The sequence below is a fragment of the Crinia signifera genome, chromosome 12 (genome assembly GCF_055691185.1).
Source record: "Crinia signifera chromosome 12, ASM5569118v1, whole genome shotgun sequence".
Taxonomy (NCBI): domain Eukaryota; kingdom Metazoa; phylum Chordata; class Amphibia; order Anura; family Myobatrachidae; genus Crinia; species Crinia signifera.
Window position 1 is genome coordinate 27,734,744 of NC_139228.1, and position 15,667 is coordinate 27,750,410.

Below are 15,667 nucleotides of genomic sequence, written 5' to 3' on the forward strand. Positions count from 1 at the left end.
TGTTTGTCACTTTTTTGGGTTATATTACTACACTGGTGAAAATAGTCATATAAATTCCCTTTCCAGTGTCAAAAAGGAGAATTAGTACAAAACACTCCAATTACATTTTTTTGGCTAAAACAAAAAAGTTCACTGAAACATTATCAGAGTCCTACTCATGGTTCCTTACTTTTGGAACTAGCTACAAAACAAGACAACAAGAAAAATTAGATATTGGATTACCGACACACTGTACAAGTCTTTGGATGCAGTTGCTGGCCAAAATATTTAAACACAGCAGTAGATGTCTACAGCAGAAAGACGCCCATTGCAGGCTTGCCTGAAGATGCAACATCGAATCATCAGTCTTCTTAGTAACCTTCAGGTCCAAGTGGGCAGCCACTGGCATCAGAACACTCAAAAAGCAGGGCCAACACAACTGATTCAGGATATGCTGGTTGTCGCCTCCCCTTCCGCGCTCAGAAATTCAATCAAAGCAGCTAAGGAGGCACTGTGACCATATGCATGAGCAGATCAAGAATTATCAGAGAGATAAATTAACCACAGGGTTTGGCCCAATGTCCGACATCAGAGAGGTTCTGAGAATCTCACACAGGGTTCTGAGAAACAGCACTTTCAAAATGAGAATTTTGGACGGATGTTCTTTTGGAATAATCCACAGCAAGAATACCTGGTGATAGGAGACAGCTTTTCAACAATTTGAATATTTCAGAACACCATGAAAACTGCTAAGAGCTTAAAACTAAATAGGAAATAACAGGAAAAAAGTTATACAAAGAAAGTTAAAAAAATATGAGGATTATACTAAACCTAATGTGAAAACAAATTGCATAAACTCAGAAATTACTTTTAAAGAAAAGAAATAAGTGAAGGTAGACCTGGAATTTGAGATATGGACAATGACCCCCTCGAGTATCCATCTAGAGGGCAATTAAAAGATTAAAATCGTCCATAATTTTTTAACATGAAACAATGAAGCAGAAATGACCAGAATGGGTTACACTAGAACATATTGTAATTGGTCAAATAGAGAGAACATCAGGCCTCTAAATATAGTAATTGGTCAAATAGAAAGAACATGAGGTCTCCAAATATGAATGTACAGTAATGAGTAAATCAGATTACATTTTAATCACAACCACTTAAAAGCTCATAGATTTTATATATTAGAGGAGAACAGAGAAGGAGAAAAGTCACAGGTTTTATGCAACATCTAACTGCAATGCTAGGAGCTGAAAATAAGGGGGAAAAAATGTTTAAGGCACTGGTGGTGTAGCTGCTACGGGGCCCTGTGTGCTTCAAGGGCCCACTGCTCCGCCCTGCACCCAGTCAGGGTCTGCCCCCAAGGCGCACATATCCACCTCACTAAGAACGAGTTCCGTAAATAGCAATACTACACTAGCCGGTGCCAATTCTAGAGGTGTTGAATGTAAGGCTGCATATGCAACACCTTGCACAAGTGGAAGGATGCCTTAAAAGCTATAGAGACAGAAAGTGGAAAGATAGCAACCAAATAACTAGAATACATATTACATGGTCAAATTAAAAAAAAAAAATTATATATATATATTTATTTATATAACCAAAAAAATTATATTATTATTATTATATAATTATATTATATATAAGGGGCCACTTGTGTTTCTGACATCTGGCAACTGTGAACAAAAGAATCATTGTGCTGATCAAAATGGACATTTTGAAGTGTTGTGTTATGTAAAAACTTAATTTCATCAGTAAAAAATATATTTTTAGACAATTTTGCAAGATTTATAGATTAAAGTCATGAAAGATCATGAAAAAAATAGTAAGACAGTTTACCCTTTTGGCGAAAAAATAAGTAAGAAAATCCAGGTATGTAGTGGGTGAAGTGATTTTATTTACTTAACTCATTTTTACTCTGAAATATTGTATAAGGGAATTGTGAAGACATTGAGCAGTTTCGTTAAATAATTCTATACTAAAAACATTTTGGAATATAGATCAGGATTATAAGGAAATGCAAAAACTATATTAAAACATCTGACTTCAAGAATGGAAAATTGTAATCAACAATCCTAGGAAACCTTATAAATCCAATGGAATCTATAAGCCCATAGTGCAGTGTTTTTCAACCACTGTGCCGTGTGCCTTGAGCTGTTCTCAAGTGTGCCCCAGATCTAGAGATGCCCAAACCAGTTTTACAGCCACCACCAGTTCAAATATTATTTACTGGTCTCTTCTTTTCATGTAAAGGGCCAATGTACTTTAATTTTGATACTTGTGGGGACCAGTGTGATTGTTTTTTATATGGGGGCCAATAGCTTTGTTTTTTTTTTCCTGTGGGGGCCAATGTGTTTTGCCCTGCGGGGATCTCATGGTGTGCCTTGGCAATTTTAAAATATTATTTAGTGTGCCGCAATGTAAAAAGGTTGAAAAATCACTGCCATAGTGTGTCTTTTCATAAATTGAAACTCATTTGCTCATTTCTATAGTACACAGGAAGTTCAAAAATTCCCTCCGCAGTGATTATGTGCTAAGTAATATGACATCATAATATACATGAAAAAAAAAGAGAAACCCTCATACTGATTCCCATGGTCTTTGACTCCCTCTGGCTTCCCATGGCTACAGAGGAGATCTACAGCCAGAGACAGTGCTCCTTGCAGTTGGACTTGATAAACCACCTATAATTTGGGAATATCATATATCAAGCAATTCATAACTTGGAACAATCTTATCTACATAATTCATTAAAAATAAAAATATGTAGGTTTTACTCTGTTTGCTAATGAGCTGCTATTGAAAACCGTGTTTGTATCATTAATGGAAGTGATTGTATTCGCCCATTCTACAAATTGCAATCTGTAAAATTATTATTTAAACATTGATAACAAAACATAGAAATGATTATTTTCTTACAGATGATTATTAAGCTTTATCTTGTAACTATAAACTATATATAAATGTATTCAAATACGCAGAGTCTATATCATGTGCTATTAATTACATCTCACAGTAGTTACCGGTTTACAATCATTCATTCTCAAATGTTCAACAACCTAAATTGGAAATAAAGTCTGCAAATTGCTTATTTACTAAAATATACCATAAAACAAAGACAGATTTGGTAGGTGAAATATTAGCTATATTTAAAATAAAATATATATTTAAGTAGAATTTGGCGGCAAAGTACGGAATGCCCAAATCAACACAACCTACAATGTCTAAACACCAACTTGCATTGCAGACAGATACCACCCAAGTTGCACATTGCCGCAAACCCTCATATAACATCCAGGGCCAGCAAAATAAATCTTGGGGCCCCATACACTGTTCTCTCTGGGGCCCCCTTATGACCACACACATAATTGATTAGCAAACTAGTCCTCCCCCATACACACACACCCCCATTCACATGCCTCACCTTGGTGGTGACTTCTTTCAACCGGATTGCAGCAGCTGAACAGGTCCCCCCTGGCAGCTGATCTACATAAGTGCAGTACGCTCCACACTGTGCACTTTGGGGGGAGCGGAATGCAATGTGGATGTAGGAAGCACTGTCTGCATTGGCGATTGAAGTTCAGTTCTGGTGGGGCCAGTGCAGGTCCTCAGCGGCAGCAGTTTGGAAAGACCCACAGTGTGCACCATCATGGAATCACGATGCTCAGTGGGATCAAACCATGTGGCGAGTAACCAGGGGGTTACTCTGGCTGTTTATAATCTGCTCCAACGCGGCGGCGGAGCAAACATCATACAAACAAAATGAGCTGCATGTTTTTTTTTTTTATTGTGCCCCTTTATCCTTGGGGCCCAGGTCATAACACCAGTCACTTAAACTTTCTTCACAAACACGCTCCTACACTGCTATATCATGTGTTCAGCCCCAAGCCACCTACACACTAAAGGTTTAAACCACCTCATTTTATTTCACTCATTTGGTTTCTCGTATTGTCTAGAATTAAGCAAAGCAACAAAGATGATCTCCGAATCAACTATGGTAAATTAGAGCGATCTTGTTTCTGATTAAGAGCAGAACGCAATCCGCATGCAACGCAGATGTTCACGGAGCCGAGTGATTTTTAGCAACTTCTAAAAACTCCCAAGTTGCATGCTCAGATCACAGACGTAGGAGCCCGTAGACTGATGAGAACCTGCTCATGGCATACGGCTGGTACAAGTTCTGATAGCGGCACATAAGGACGCACTACTTGGTATTGGTGCAGGATTGAAGATTGTATTGCGGGGTACCACTAAAAAAAAAAAAAAAAAAATCAGCCAATGAAAAATGGTGGCTGACAATTTTGTCAGTATCAGACACCACATTTTCAGATGTATTTAGAGGTATTCTTGTAAGGGTGGTCTGATCCAATCATAGTGCAGCATTTCTTAACCTGGCTCCCAACCAGACAGTGATTGGCAGTCATACTAATTGGTGGATGGCTGGAGTCATTCACTGTAAGGAAACATGCGGAAAGATTGTTCAGGAGTACAGGAGGTTTTTTTTTATGAATGGATGAGTAAAAGGTCCCTGGTGCATTGCTTTGCATTGGGCCTACAGTGCTTTTAAGATATCCCTGCAGCCCCACCCCTGAATCTGCCACTGTTCTTGGATACTATTGAGCACTGGGTGGAATTTTAACAACCATTCTAAAGAGCTCAGGTGGAGGTGCTGCCCAAAGAAACCAATTAGATTGCATCTCATTTATCTGGTGAATTCTATAATAATAGTTAGAATAGGAGAAATTGCTATTGGTAACATCTTCACTACTGTAGATACATTGTGAGGACCCCTTTATTTACTTTATCTGTATGACCGGCCAAGTCCATGTTTTGTTAGGGTTTAGCTACAAAGCGAAATTGAATAAGTTTACACTATATAAGTACTTATTAAAAAATTGTCCATAGAATATGGGCTTCATAAGAACATTTTCCTTTATATGCATCTGTTCATTAATGCCAGGAAACAGATTTCTTTACTCAGCTAGAATTATAAAGTTAAACTGGCAAACTTGTTTGATTTTCCGAAATTCCTTCTTGAACATTCTGTTCTACCCCATGGGGTGCACTAATTCTATACTTTCAGAGGCTCTGAAGAATTGGTGTCAAGATTCTTAAAATTGAAAAATAAAAATTTAGCCTCTAAGGATTTACCTGCATATTGCCAATTCTGGAACATATGTGGTTTTTTTCTTGTAACTTTATATAAATGTATTTCTTTACTTTTTTTTATAAAACCAACCAAACTTCCTGCAAAGATTCTCTGGGTGTAAGAATGGAATGAAATGTCCCACCTCTTTGATAGGCAAGCTGTCAATCATAGCCCCCATAGTAGAAACGCCAGATGCCACTCATTCAGAGAAACAATAGCAAAATCATTGATGGCACTACACAGAATAGTTACTGGCCATTGATGGTTTGTGTCACTTTTGCCATCTACAGTAACCATCCGTGCCTGATTATCCATTGCAGCCTAGGGTGCCAGGACAGGGGGGCAGATGAGAGGGTGTGGTATGGGGCTCCGACAGTCATTAGCCCGACGTCAGGATCCCGACTGCGCGTACTTAAGACAGCATGGCGAGCGCAAAAAAGCCCCTTGTGGGCACGGTGGCTCGCTAGGCAAGCCACCTATTCTATTCTCCCTCTATGGGGGTCGTGGACCCCCACGAGGGAAAATAGCGGGTGACCATCGGGCACCCGGCTGTCGGCGTTTTGACAGTCAGGATCCCGACATCAGGTAAAAGACTGTCGGGATCCCGACTGTCGGGAACGGATCCGGCACCCAGATGAGAGCAGAGGAATAGAATTAAGGCAAAATTAATTCCATGCCTCTTAGCTATCGCCTGTCCTGATGTACTGGGGGGGGAGGGGAAGGAGGGTAAAGTTCTTAAGGTGACTGCCGGATGGCTGTGTCAATTTAACTTACTGATGGAACCTTTATTTTGTGTACATAGTGCTACATCCCCGGTTTTAGATCTCTTGGACCTTTGAAAATGTGCCCTTTAATGTGACTTTATGGATCCCCGTGAACTTCATAGCACTGCTCTTTCTTTCCCAAAACAGAATCAAGCATTTTGTCTCCTTTTTCAATAGCTTCAGCAGCAACTATGTTGAGCAAGATATAGGTGAGAGATACTAGAGAAAATTACCACTAAGCGCTTCCTGTATAATAAATGGCAATGATGCAACTTCCACCCATCCACGTACAGTGTACCGTCATTTTGGTAGTGATTACTGTGTAAGGTCAAACTTTTTTCACATTATCCCTGAATAATTTTTTTTAAATCAAAACTGGCACATCAGATCTCACGTTACTGTAACAATTTGTCCACTCCTTCAGTGCTGCCATCTGTCTCTGGAAGTATAATATCCTATGTTTAATTACAAGCTAAAGTAGTAATCTGTACTTTACATGTTTTGGTTGTACATGTGAGGTAGAGAGCAGATTGCAAAGTCTCTAATGCATGGCTGGCCAAACCAGTCTTAGAGATCCACCAACAGGCCAGATTATCCAGATCACCTAGCTGGTGCACAAGTGTTGTCATTTACTAACTGTCTCATTTGCAAACATTTGCTGAATTCATTCCTAGCAGCCACATTCTACAGACCCGCAGGTGGGTTGGCAGACCTGTTGGCAGCCCTCGAGGACCAGTTTGGCCATCCCTGCTCTCATGTAACTGCTGACATGTGGGTTGGAGATGCGCTATAATGCAACTTATGCTGGTAATGGAAATGTCATAAGAGTGAAGTCTATAAAAAAAGTTTCAAAAAAATGTATGTATATACAGTAGATTTATAGTAATTTATTTACATTAAAGAGAAGGCAATCTGGGATTGCTTTAAGGATGATCGATTTAGACTCGGGTCTGTGAAAGCAAATATGGCTTTATTAACCACCTTGGTAGCTTCAGACTCGCTGACTTGAATCTTTCAGTTCAATCCAATGCAAACTATTCAGCTGCGGATTTTCCCACTTTATTCTTCATTGCCATATTTTAAGCAGCCGCAGATTCCATTGTGTGCCCATGGGTGCACACAAAATAATATCCCCTTTAACAGGCACTACCACCATGATTATAATATTGTGATTCTACAGTCATGATCAAATGAAATCCGATATGAAAGCAATCGCCACGCATAAATAATCCATTTAAATAAAATAAATAAAAAAATATTCTAATAATCGTAACTGGTTGCTTGAAACACAATAGGTAATATCTCCTCATTAGAGGCTTCATGCAATAAAATACACAATAATTTCACTACATAAAAAGCTTAGAAAATATTAAAGTGTTTTTTTTATTTTATTGCACAAAGCCGCTTATGAGGATATATTTAAAACTATTATTGTTTAGTTATTATTATAACCATGAATCCATTGTTAATTATTTAAAAGGGTAAATCAGGAGGTGATTTCATTCATATCAGACTCCAATTGATCATGAGCGCAGAATCACAATATTATAATCTATGCTTTAAGACTGATTTATGCACTGATGGGACAAGTTTATGGCTGGGCAAGTTGCAGTCAAATGCATGTGGGTAACCTGGCATACTGGGGAATAACAGTCATGGATGCCATGTGGATGTTATTGCAGAACACAGCGTACAGTGGTGGGTCCAGGGGTGGGGCTGCAGGATGGTTCAAAATTCAAATAGTGGAGCCACACCAACTGTCATTTCTAGTGCTCGCCATATAATAGCCATCTGGATTCACTGGTAGTGGGTGTGGCTACCCTATTAGATCTCTGAACTGTGCTGCAGCCCCACCCCTAATTGTCACTGGGTCTCTATTGTCTGTCAGGGGAGCACAGTGCACCTAGCACTATCTAGGGATGGCCATCGGTGCAGTTGTAGTTATACGCCCCGGGGCAGGGAAGGTTTCCCCTGCACTGGAGTGGGAAGAGCAGTGCCCCCGCCGAGTGACGCCGACCCTGCAGCCGGGGCCAGTGTACTTGTGCGGTCACTGGTTCTGCTGCTGGGGTGCGCCTGCCTCCTTACCTGGGTTGGCCCGGCGCCATTCCATGGAGCCGGAGGCAGGTCCCCTGTTGAGGCGGGCAGCGGTGAAAGCCTACCGCTGCTCCACTTGTACAATGGCGGCGGGACTCCAGGATTCAGGTCCCACCAATCACGGCACAGAGATTTGAATTTGGCACCAAAGGGGAGCCAATCATGGCTTCCACTCTGACGGCCAATCAGAAGTGGCGGTGGCAAGCCAATCCTGTCTTGCTACATCATAGCAGCGCCCCCTGGTGCTGGTTTGTACTAGCCAGCGCCGTGAGCGAAGATGGAGTTCGTTGGCCTGAAGGGAGCAGAAAAGAGCTCCCGAAGAGAGAAGGCAGCAAGCACCGGTAGCCCTGGAAGGCGGTGGCTGTGTGCACAGGACTGCTACACGCTGCTGCCTGCCGAAGTACAAGGAGGTGGGGATGCCGGAAGCCCGGGTGCAGCCCAAAGGAGCTTTGCCCCAGCCACCGCTGCCCCGGTGAAGACTTCAGGGAGCCCGGAGGTGGTGGGAGTCATCCCACCTCCGGCAAAGACAGCATAGCACATGTGGCCGGACCAGGCTTGTGGCGCGTTAAGCAGGCACTAGGATCGTGGGGCATGTTATTTTGGGCATTAGGCTCATGTAGTCAGGCATTAGGCTCGTGGGGTTCTGGGATCCAGGCCCTGTCTGTGGGATCTTGGGCATTGGGCCCATGGGGATATTTTGGCCAACAGAGTGTGGCATTAGGCCACCAGGCCCTCCATCTGGCCCCCAATAGCGACAGTAGGCTGGGGCGGGAAGGTCAATAGGCCGAGCTACTGTTAGGTGGGCATAAGGGGCATTGGCACTACCACGGTGGTGCGTCTTTAGGTACCCGGGAGGTAAGCCCTCCTGTTCTCCTTGAGGACCATTGCAGTTGTGTTAGAATTGCGCTGTGTATCGATTTGTTGTGCACCTCTCATTCAGGCGTTCTAACTCATGCTACTGCTTTTCTACCCAAGGTGTGTGTCACAGGTGTTGCGTGGGCATTAGGTGATAAGTTGGATCCGGCGCTAGGCTGCAGGTTGCGTAAGTCAGCGCTAGGCCACAGGTTGCGCAGGTATTCAGAGCCAGGCTGCGCGGGCGTGCAGCGCCGTGAGAGACTGAGGACAGCGAGGTGAGGTGAGTATGTGCAGTGACTGTTGACGCATGCCCCGCCCCCATCATCAATAGTAGCCATCGATAGCGATACTGCAATCAGCCATTAATGGAAATAAACGATGTGATGTATGACGATTGATAGTTTTAGTTATCGATGGTCATCCATTTGCCTTGACCGACGTTCCCAATGACCAATCAGAATATGGGGGGTGGGGCTTCAGGGTTGTCAGGGGAGTGGCTATGCTCAGTGTCCTGGCACCTTGAAAAAACAAACATTGGTTCTGCTGTGCCATCGATGGAGGGAAACGATCTTGTTCTCTCCCATCAATGGCAAAAGTATTCAACATCGGCCTTAAACCACCAATGATTTTGAATCATCGATGGTTGACTGCCATCCCTAGTGCTAACCAGTAGTGCTTGTGTGCATTATGGGCCTAACCCATGGCAACAAGCATGTAACATCAGGCAACAAGCATGTAACCCCTGAATTTGGGAGTCTGTCAGATAGGACAGTAGTACGTTTTGTATACGGTAGATCATAAAACTGCAATCTTCTGTTAAGTAGACAATTTAGGAGTGTGCGACTAAAGAAGATGGCAAAATCAAAGCTGTAAAGTGGTAAAGGTAAACGATTAAGCGTAAGGGAGGACTGAGAGACCCATCCTCCCCAGAAATATAGAGCATATTAATTCAGCTCTGGGAAATTGGACTAGCAAACATTACCAACAGAGCAAATCATATGTCTTCCTCGATACCTGTGAGAGTCTCACAAAAAGGGCCGAACGTCACTAATCAAACAGAAGCAGTGACGGCAGAACAGAACACTGAAGAAGCACCGGAACGTGCAATATATACAGCTGACAGCTCTTCATGTAAACAGGAAAATTAGTATCATCAGAGGGTCAAACAGTCTCCTGGGCTGTAATCACTCACTTTAGACAACATATAGCCAGATATACTGTATGTCTGACTCATCCATATAGGTTCTCCATGTACCATTGTCTCCTGTTTTACCCTCGTTACAGTGCTAAAAAGTCAAACATATAATACAGTTCCTTGTTATACTTATGTGCATATCTTAAATCTGTGTATACAGTATGTATATAATAGTCAATCAATACTCCAAAGCATGTACCTGGTGCCAGAGTGTCAACATTATTAGACAATATACAGTACTCAGTCCTTTAGTAAAGACCTGATTATAAAGCATAATATCCTTTAGGGCATGTCCAGATGGTCAAAACAGTGACAAAATATCCAACACATGACATCATTACATCACACTGCCAAATATAAATATATATATATATATATATATATATATATTTATTATATGATATATATGTGGGGCGGTGGCACTCAGAAAGAAAAAGGCAACAGCAGGCAGTGTTTGTGCCGACGTTTCAAAGCTCGCAGGCTTCGCACCTTGATAAAAAAAAGCATGCAGGCTTTAAAATGTCAGCACAACCACTGCCTGTTGTCGACTTTTTCTTTGAGTGCCACCGCCCCACATACTCTATGTTCAGTGTGGTGACAACGATCATCACTTTCTAGGAGGGCACCGGATTGCTATTCAAGAATGACTATATCCCAAGCAATACCTTTTACCAAAGACTTTTGCTGTTTAGAATTGTATTCCATTAATAGAAGCGCTAATCAATCATGTTTGTTTTTCATTGTTGATTGCACTAGACCACGAGTGTCAAACAAATGGCCCGCGGGCCAAATCCGGCCCGCCAGACCTCGTCATGTGGCACGCGCAGGCGCCGCCACCCACCACTGCCTGGCACCAATTACATTACTGCGGGAAGCCATCAGTGTGAGTGTCACATCACATTCAGTGACACTCACATGACGACTCGAGACTGAGAGACATACCTAACAATGTGAGGAAGCCGGGTGACAGTCACTCCGCCGCAGCGCTCGCTGGGAGGAGGAGGGAGGCAGGACAGTGGACAAAGACTTGTTAGTGCCACTGTGTGACGTGCCCGACCCCTCCCCGGCTCCTCCTGCGGGCAGCGGCTACGGCGCTGCCATGTGTGACACACGCCCGCCTGACAGCAGTGCCAGTGACACCGTGACGTGCATGCTGCTGCCTGTCGGACTTGGACGCCGGCCCGGCGGTGAGCTGCCTCCTGCCTGTGGTGCCGCGCTGCGCAGCAGTGGCATCAGTTGGTTCAGTATATTTACTGTAAGTTCGGCAGTGGGGTGGGCACAGTTGTGTTGTCTCTTGTTGTCCAGTCCAGAGTCCGTGACCGGGCAGGTAGAGAGCCAGGCCAGCAGCACACAGCCGCAGCCTGAGCCCACAAATCTGCAGTGCGGCTGCCTGTGTCCAGGGTCATTATCATTATCTGTCCCACTGTCACCACCAGTCCAGAACTCTAGCGAGAGTCCTGCGAACCCAAAGGCCCATGTCACCTGCTGGGCGATCTGCACGTCACTGTGCCCTGTCCCAGGCCCCCAGCCAATCTCCCTGCTAGTTATTACTTACATTATTACAAAAAACAGTAATAATTGAATGCAGTGACAATAATTTATGATAATAAAGAGTGGACACATAGTCCTACAGATACAACCGGCCCTTTGAGGGTGACCAAACTGCTGATGCGGCCCCCGATGAATTTGAGTTTGACACCCCTGCACTAGACCATTGTCATATCACTCCCTGCATCATCCATATATAATTTTGACTATTTGCATGTACCGTTGTAAGTTGCATGTACAGAGTAATAAGATTAAACTGAAATAGGAAGGTAGACGATGGTGAGGCAGAGAGATGTTTTGTATTGTAGCGATTGCCAATAGATGATGGTAAACAAGCCTGATTGGCAGTGTTAGCTAGCCACACCCCTTTGACAGTTCACACCCTAACAAAATGTGCTGCGCAGTGCGCACGCCTATGATCCCAATACGAAGTGGCAAAACTCTTGGCTTCATACATTTAAATGGTATTAAATAAAATTCATCATTACAACATTTCAGGGCATACGTGCCCCTTTGTGAAGGAGAGAGAGAGAGAGAGAGAGAGAGAGAGAGAAAGAGTAGAGATGTTATAGGTCATTATGCATATGCCTGTTAGGACTTTGACCAACAAAATGAAAATGGCAACATAAACAAATGCTATACAAGACAGATTAAGCAGTTATTTTTTGTGACAGGGAAGGTGGCCCCGCTCAGCCTTGAGAGGGGCCACCTTCCCTGTCATAGGACCCAGGGAATGTGAGGACCCGAGAGCTACCTGGTTGATCCTTAGCAGCTGCACTCCCTGAACCTATGGTAACTAAACCCCTGTATATAACACATGTAACTGTGACAGGGAAGGTGGCCCCTCTCAGCTCTGGTCCTATAGCAGCTGCTCTCCCTGTACCTATGGTAGCTACACCCTGTATATAACACATGTAACTGACAGGGAAGGTGGCCCCTCTCAGCTCTGGGCCCCATAGCAGCTGCACTCCCTGCACCTATGGTAGCTACACCCCTGTATATAACACATGTAACTGTGACAGGGAAGGTGGCCCCTCTCAGCTCTGGGCCCCATAGCAGCTGCACTCCCTGCACCTATGGTAGCTACACCCCTGTATATAACACATGTAACTGACAGGGAAGGTGGCCCCTCTCAGCTCTGGGCCCCATAGCAGCTGCACTCCCTGCACCTATGGTAGCTACACCCCTGTATATAAAACACATGTAACTGACAGGGAAGGTGGCCCCTCTCAGCTCTGGGCCCCATAGCAGCTGCACTCCCTGTACCTATGGTAGCTACACCCCTGTATATAACACATGTACAGTAACTGTGACAGGGAAGGTGGCCCCTCTCAGCACTGGACCCCATATAGCAGCTGCACCTATGCACTTGCTTTAACATCTAACGTAGAGGTTCTTCTTGTACTCCTTCCATATTGACCCTGCCATCATAAATTCATTTCATTCCAGGTGCCTGATTGGATTCTTGGCCTCATAAAGGTCAATGGCTCCATTTATTTATTGCTATAGACATCAGCCATGAAGAAGCCATGGCGTTTCCTGACTGAAAAAGGGCACAGGTTACCATGGTAAACCTCCAAATTCCAATGAAATTCCAGTCACCATGAATCATGTATGTAAGGTCAAGTAGGATACGAATGTAATGCGTCATTCAGCAAAATACAGAAAACTGACTGAAAAAGAACCCTATGTTCAGTACTCGTCATTTAGGTCCGATTCTGAGTCGCACCCAGCTCTGTTGCAGCTGCATTGGTGGAGCTGCGCAAGTGTAGTAGCAAATGTATGCATCTTATGCATTTCCAGGTGATCCAGTCGGTTGGATCTTAGCCATCCCCAACTTTCCATGAGGCAGCAACAATACATAGAATGAACCATTGTATGGAAGTTTTGCAGATTTACACAAGATACACAAGTTTCGCACAGATCTCTTGTGCTCTCCGTGGAGGTAGGTGAAATAGTAGATACCAATTATAATGCAATTGTAGCAAACACAAACATCCACTTTATGGCCAAGTCGTGTGCGACTCACAATCAGCCCTAAATATATGTTCTCCAACACATTTTATAGTATATAAATGCCTTTCAAGAATCCCAGCCTAGCTGGTTATTTATGTTATTGACTATGTATATCATTCTAGTTAAATTGGACATCTTGCTTTCATACAGAGGGGGCAGTATTGCCTTGGAATAACCCAGAGCAAGCGACCATCGGTGTACTTGTGTCATCACAGAGACCAGGATGAAGAAACAAACAGATAAATAATTATGGTCACTGAGGGCCGGACTCCGAGGCAGTTGGTCATCAGTGAGTTTTTGGCATGCACCAGATCTGCAAAAATATGCCCATGATCTTGCCGCAGAGCTTAGTACAGACAACCCCACTGATAGAATCTGTGATACACAGGTGTCCTGCAAAATGAGGAATGTTCACCTGCCATGTTCCTAGACATTGCAACAGCAAAACCACACTGGACGACTTTTGGATTTGATCTTTTTGACCTGTCGGAATCGGCCAAATCGTTTTAAATGTTGTCCAATGTTTTCCCAGCTTTAATCTCTTTAAAATCTGGAAATAATTGCATTCCATAACGAGCTTGTACTCGCTATTAACACCTTTCAGCATAAAACAGCAATGCAAAATCATATTTAACTTGGCATGTCCGATTATTAAGTCGGAGCATTAATGGTTATTATTTATTCCAGAGGGATTCAGTAATATCCGTCAGAGGATTTTCGCCCCCCAAGCGTAATATTATTGTACATCTTGTTTGGGGCGTTCATGATAAATAATTCCTCTGTCTTCAAGAGCGACTGGCCGTCAACGTTTCCCATTCATGTAGTGGAAGCTGTCTGTGCTAGCTGGGGGAAATCTTATCTCTGATCAGCCAGATATAGCAGCTGTATAGTCTTCAGAACAAGATACATCAGAGGGGATGTGATACAATCATTTACACATGGAAGTAAAAGGGAATTCAACATCACACACAGCAGAAAAACAGATTTATCTCTACTGAGCCTCTATGTGGCTGCTTTAGTTTTTTGGTCTGATTACCTGTAACATTAAATAAAAAGGATGTGCATCTGCCCCCCAACTACAATTGTATATGGGTATACACAAGACAGAAAGTGGGCAACTGACCTTTGCGCCAACGAAGCATCTAAATAGATAAGCCATCCTCACTTATTTGGTAGCTCGATAAGTTGGGCCAGACATCACAAGCGACTAGGCATTTGAATGTGCCCTCCCATTTGTGATGTCAGCACTGCCAATTCCTGAAGCCAGTGTACACGATTTATCTGAACAATGTTGCTACCAATATATCGTCTTTACTAGAATGGACGCTGTATAATTCAACTGTGTACCCAGCAAAAGGGGTCAATATTGACCACGTCATGTCCCACCCAATGAGATTCAAACTACCACTTACAGTACGTAGTACAGTCTTTATAATGATAGCTACAATCTGGCACGACTGTTTGTCCGTGGAACCATTCTAGAGATATTAACGGAAAACATGGCTTGGTCGAATAGGACAAACTGTAAGATCAGATGTAGTTCTTTTTCCTAGTTCAGCTAGAGATATTAATGGAAACAGGGCTTGAGGACAGAAACAAAGATCAGATGTAGTTCTTTTTCCTAGTTCAGCTAGAGATCATAGGCGAATCTAGGGGGTGGTCCGGGGGTGCACAGGACCACCCATTAGCCCATTTTGTAGCTGAGGGATGGGGCTTTCCAACGAGCCCAGCCCCGTGTCTCTAGCCCCCTGGGAACCGGAGATACTGCCAGGAAAAGCTGGAACGTTTTCCCTATAGGATAACATGGGACCCGCTAATTCCGACCCCCACCCAGTTCAATGGCTGCCAGTTCCCCCTTCGGCATCACTGAAGCTCGAGGTTGATCTCAGTCGAACCCAAATCGCTGGGCCTTCAATCTGATACCAGGCTGGATCCATATGGGTTAATTGGTTCCAGGGATATTGAGGTTAAACCGTTTTTTTTTTTTTCATTTCTTAAATTTCATGTCTGTTTATGTTCTTTGAGGGTAGATTTCTCTAGAACCAAACAGGCCAGTGTCACGGG

General features: G+C 43.5%; 1 protein-coding gene and 2 long non-coding RNA genes across 3 annotated transcripts in view; 2 read left to right on the plus strand and 1 right to left on the minus strand.

Moving 5' to 3' along the window:
• LOC146049984 (uncharacterized) overlaps nucleotides 1–494 on the minus strand; it is a 24,834-nt gene extending 24,340 nt beyond the window's left edge. Inside the window, exon 1 of the long non-coding RNA XR_014466249.1 lies at nucleotides 223–494. This is a non-coding gene — a long non-coding RNA (uncharacterized LOC146049984). The remainder of the gene's footprint in view (nucleotides 1–222) is intronic.
• The window catches only part of LOC146049983 (uncharacterized), a 23,443-nt gene extending 9,288 nt beyond the window's left edge, over nucleotides 1–14,155 (plus strand). Inside the window, exons 3-4 of the long non-coding RNA XR_014466248.1 lie at nucleotides 13,391–13,532; nucleotides 13,754–14,155. This is a non-coding gene — a long non-coding RNA (uncharacterized LOC146049983). The remainder of the gene's footprint in view (nucleotides 1–13,390; nucleotides 13,533–13,753) is intronic.
• LOC146049518 (uncharacterized) overlaps nucleotides 1–15,667 on the plus strand; it is a 344,041-nt gene that overhangs the window by 107,168 nt on the left and 221,206 nt on the right. The gene's annotated exons all lie outside the window — the stretch shown is intronic.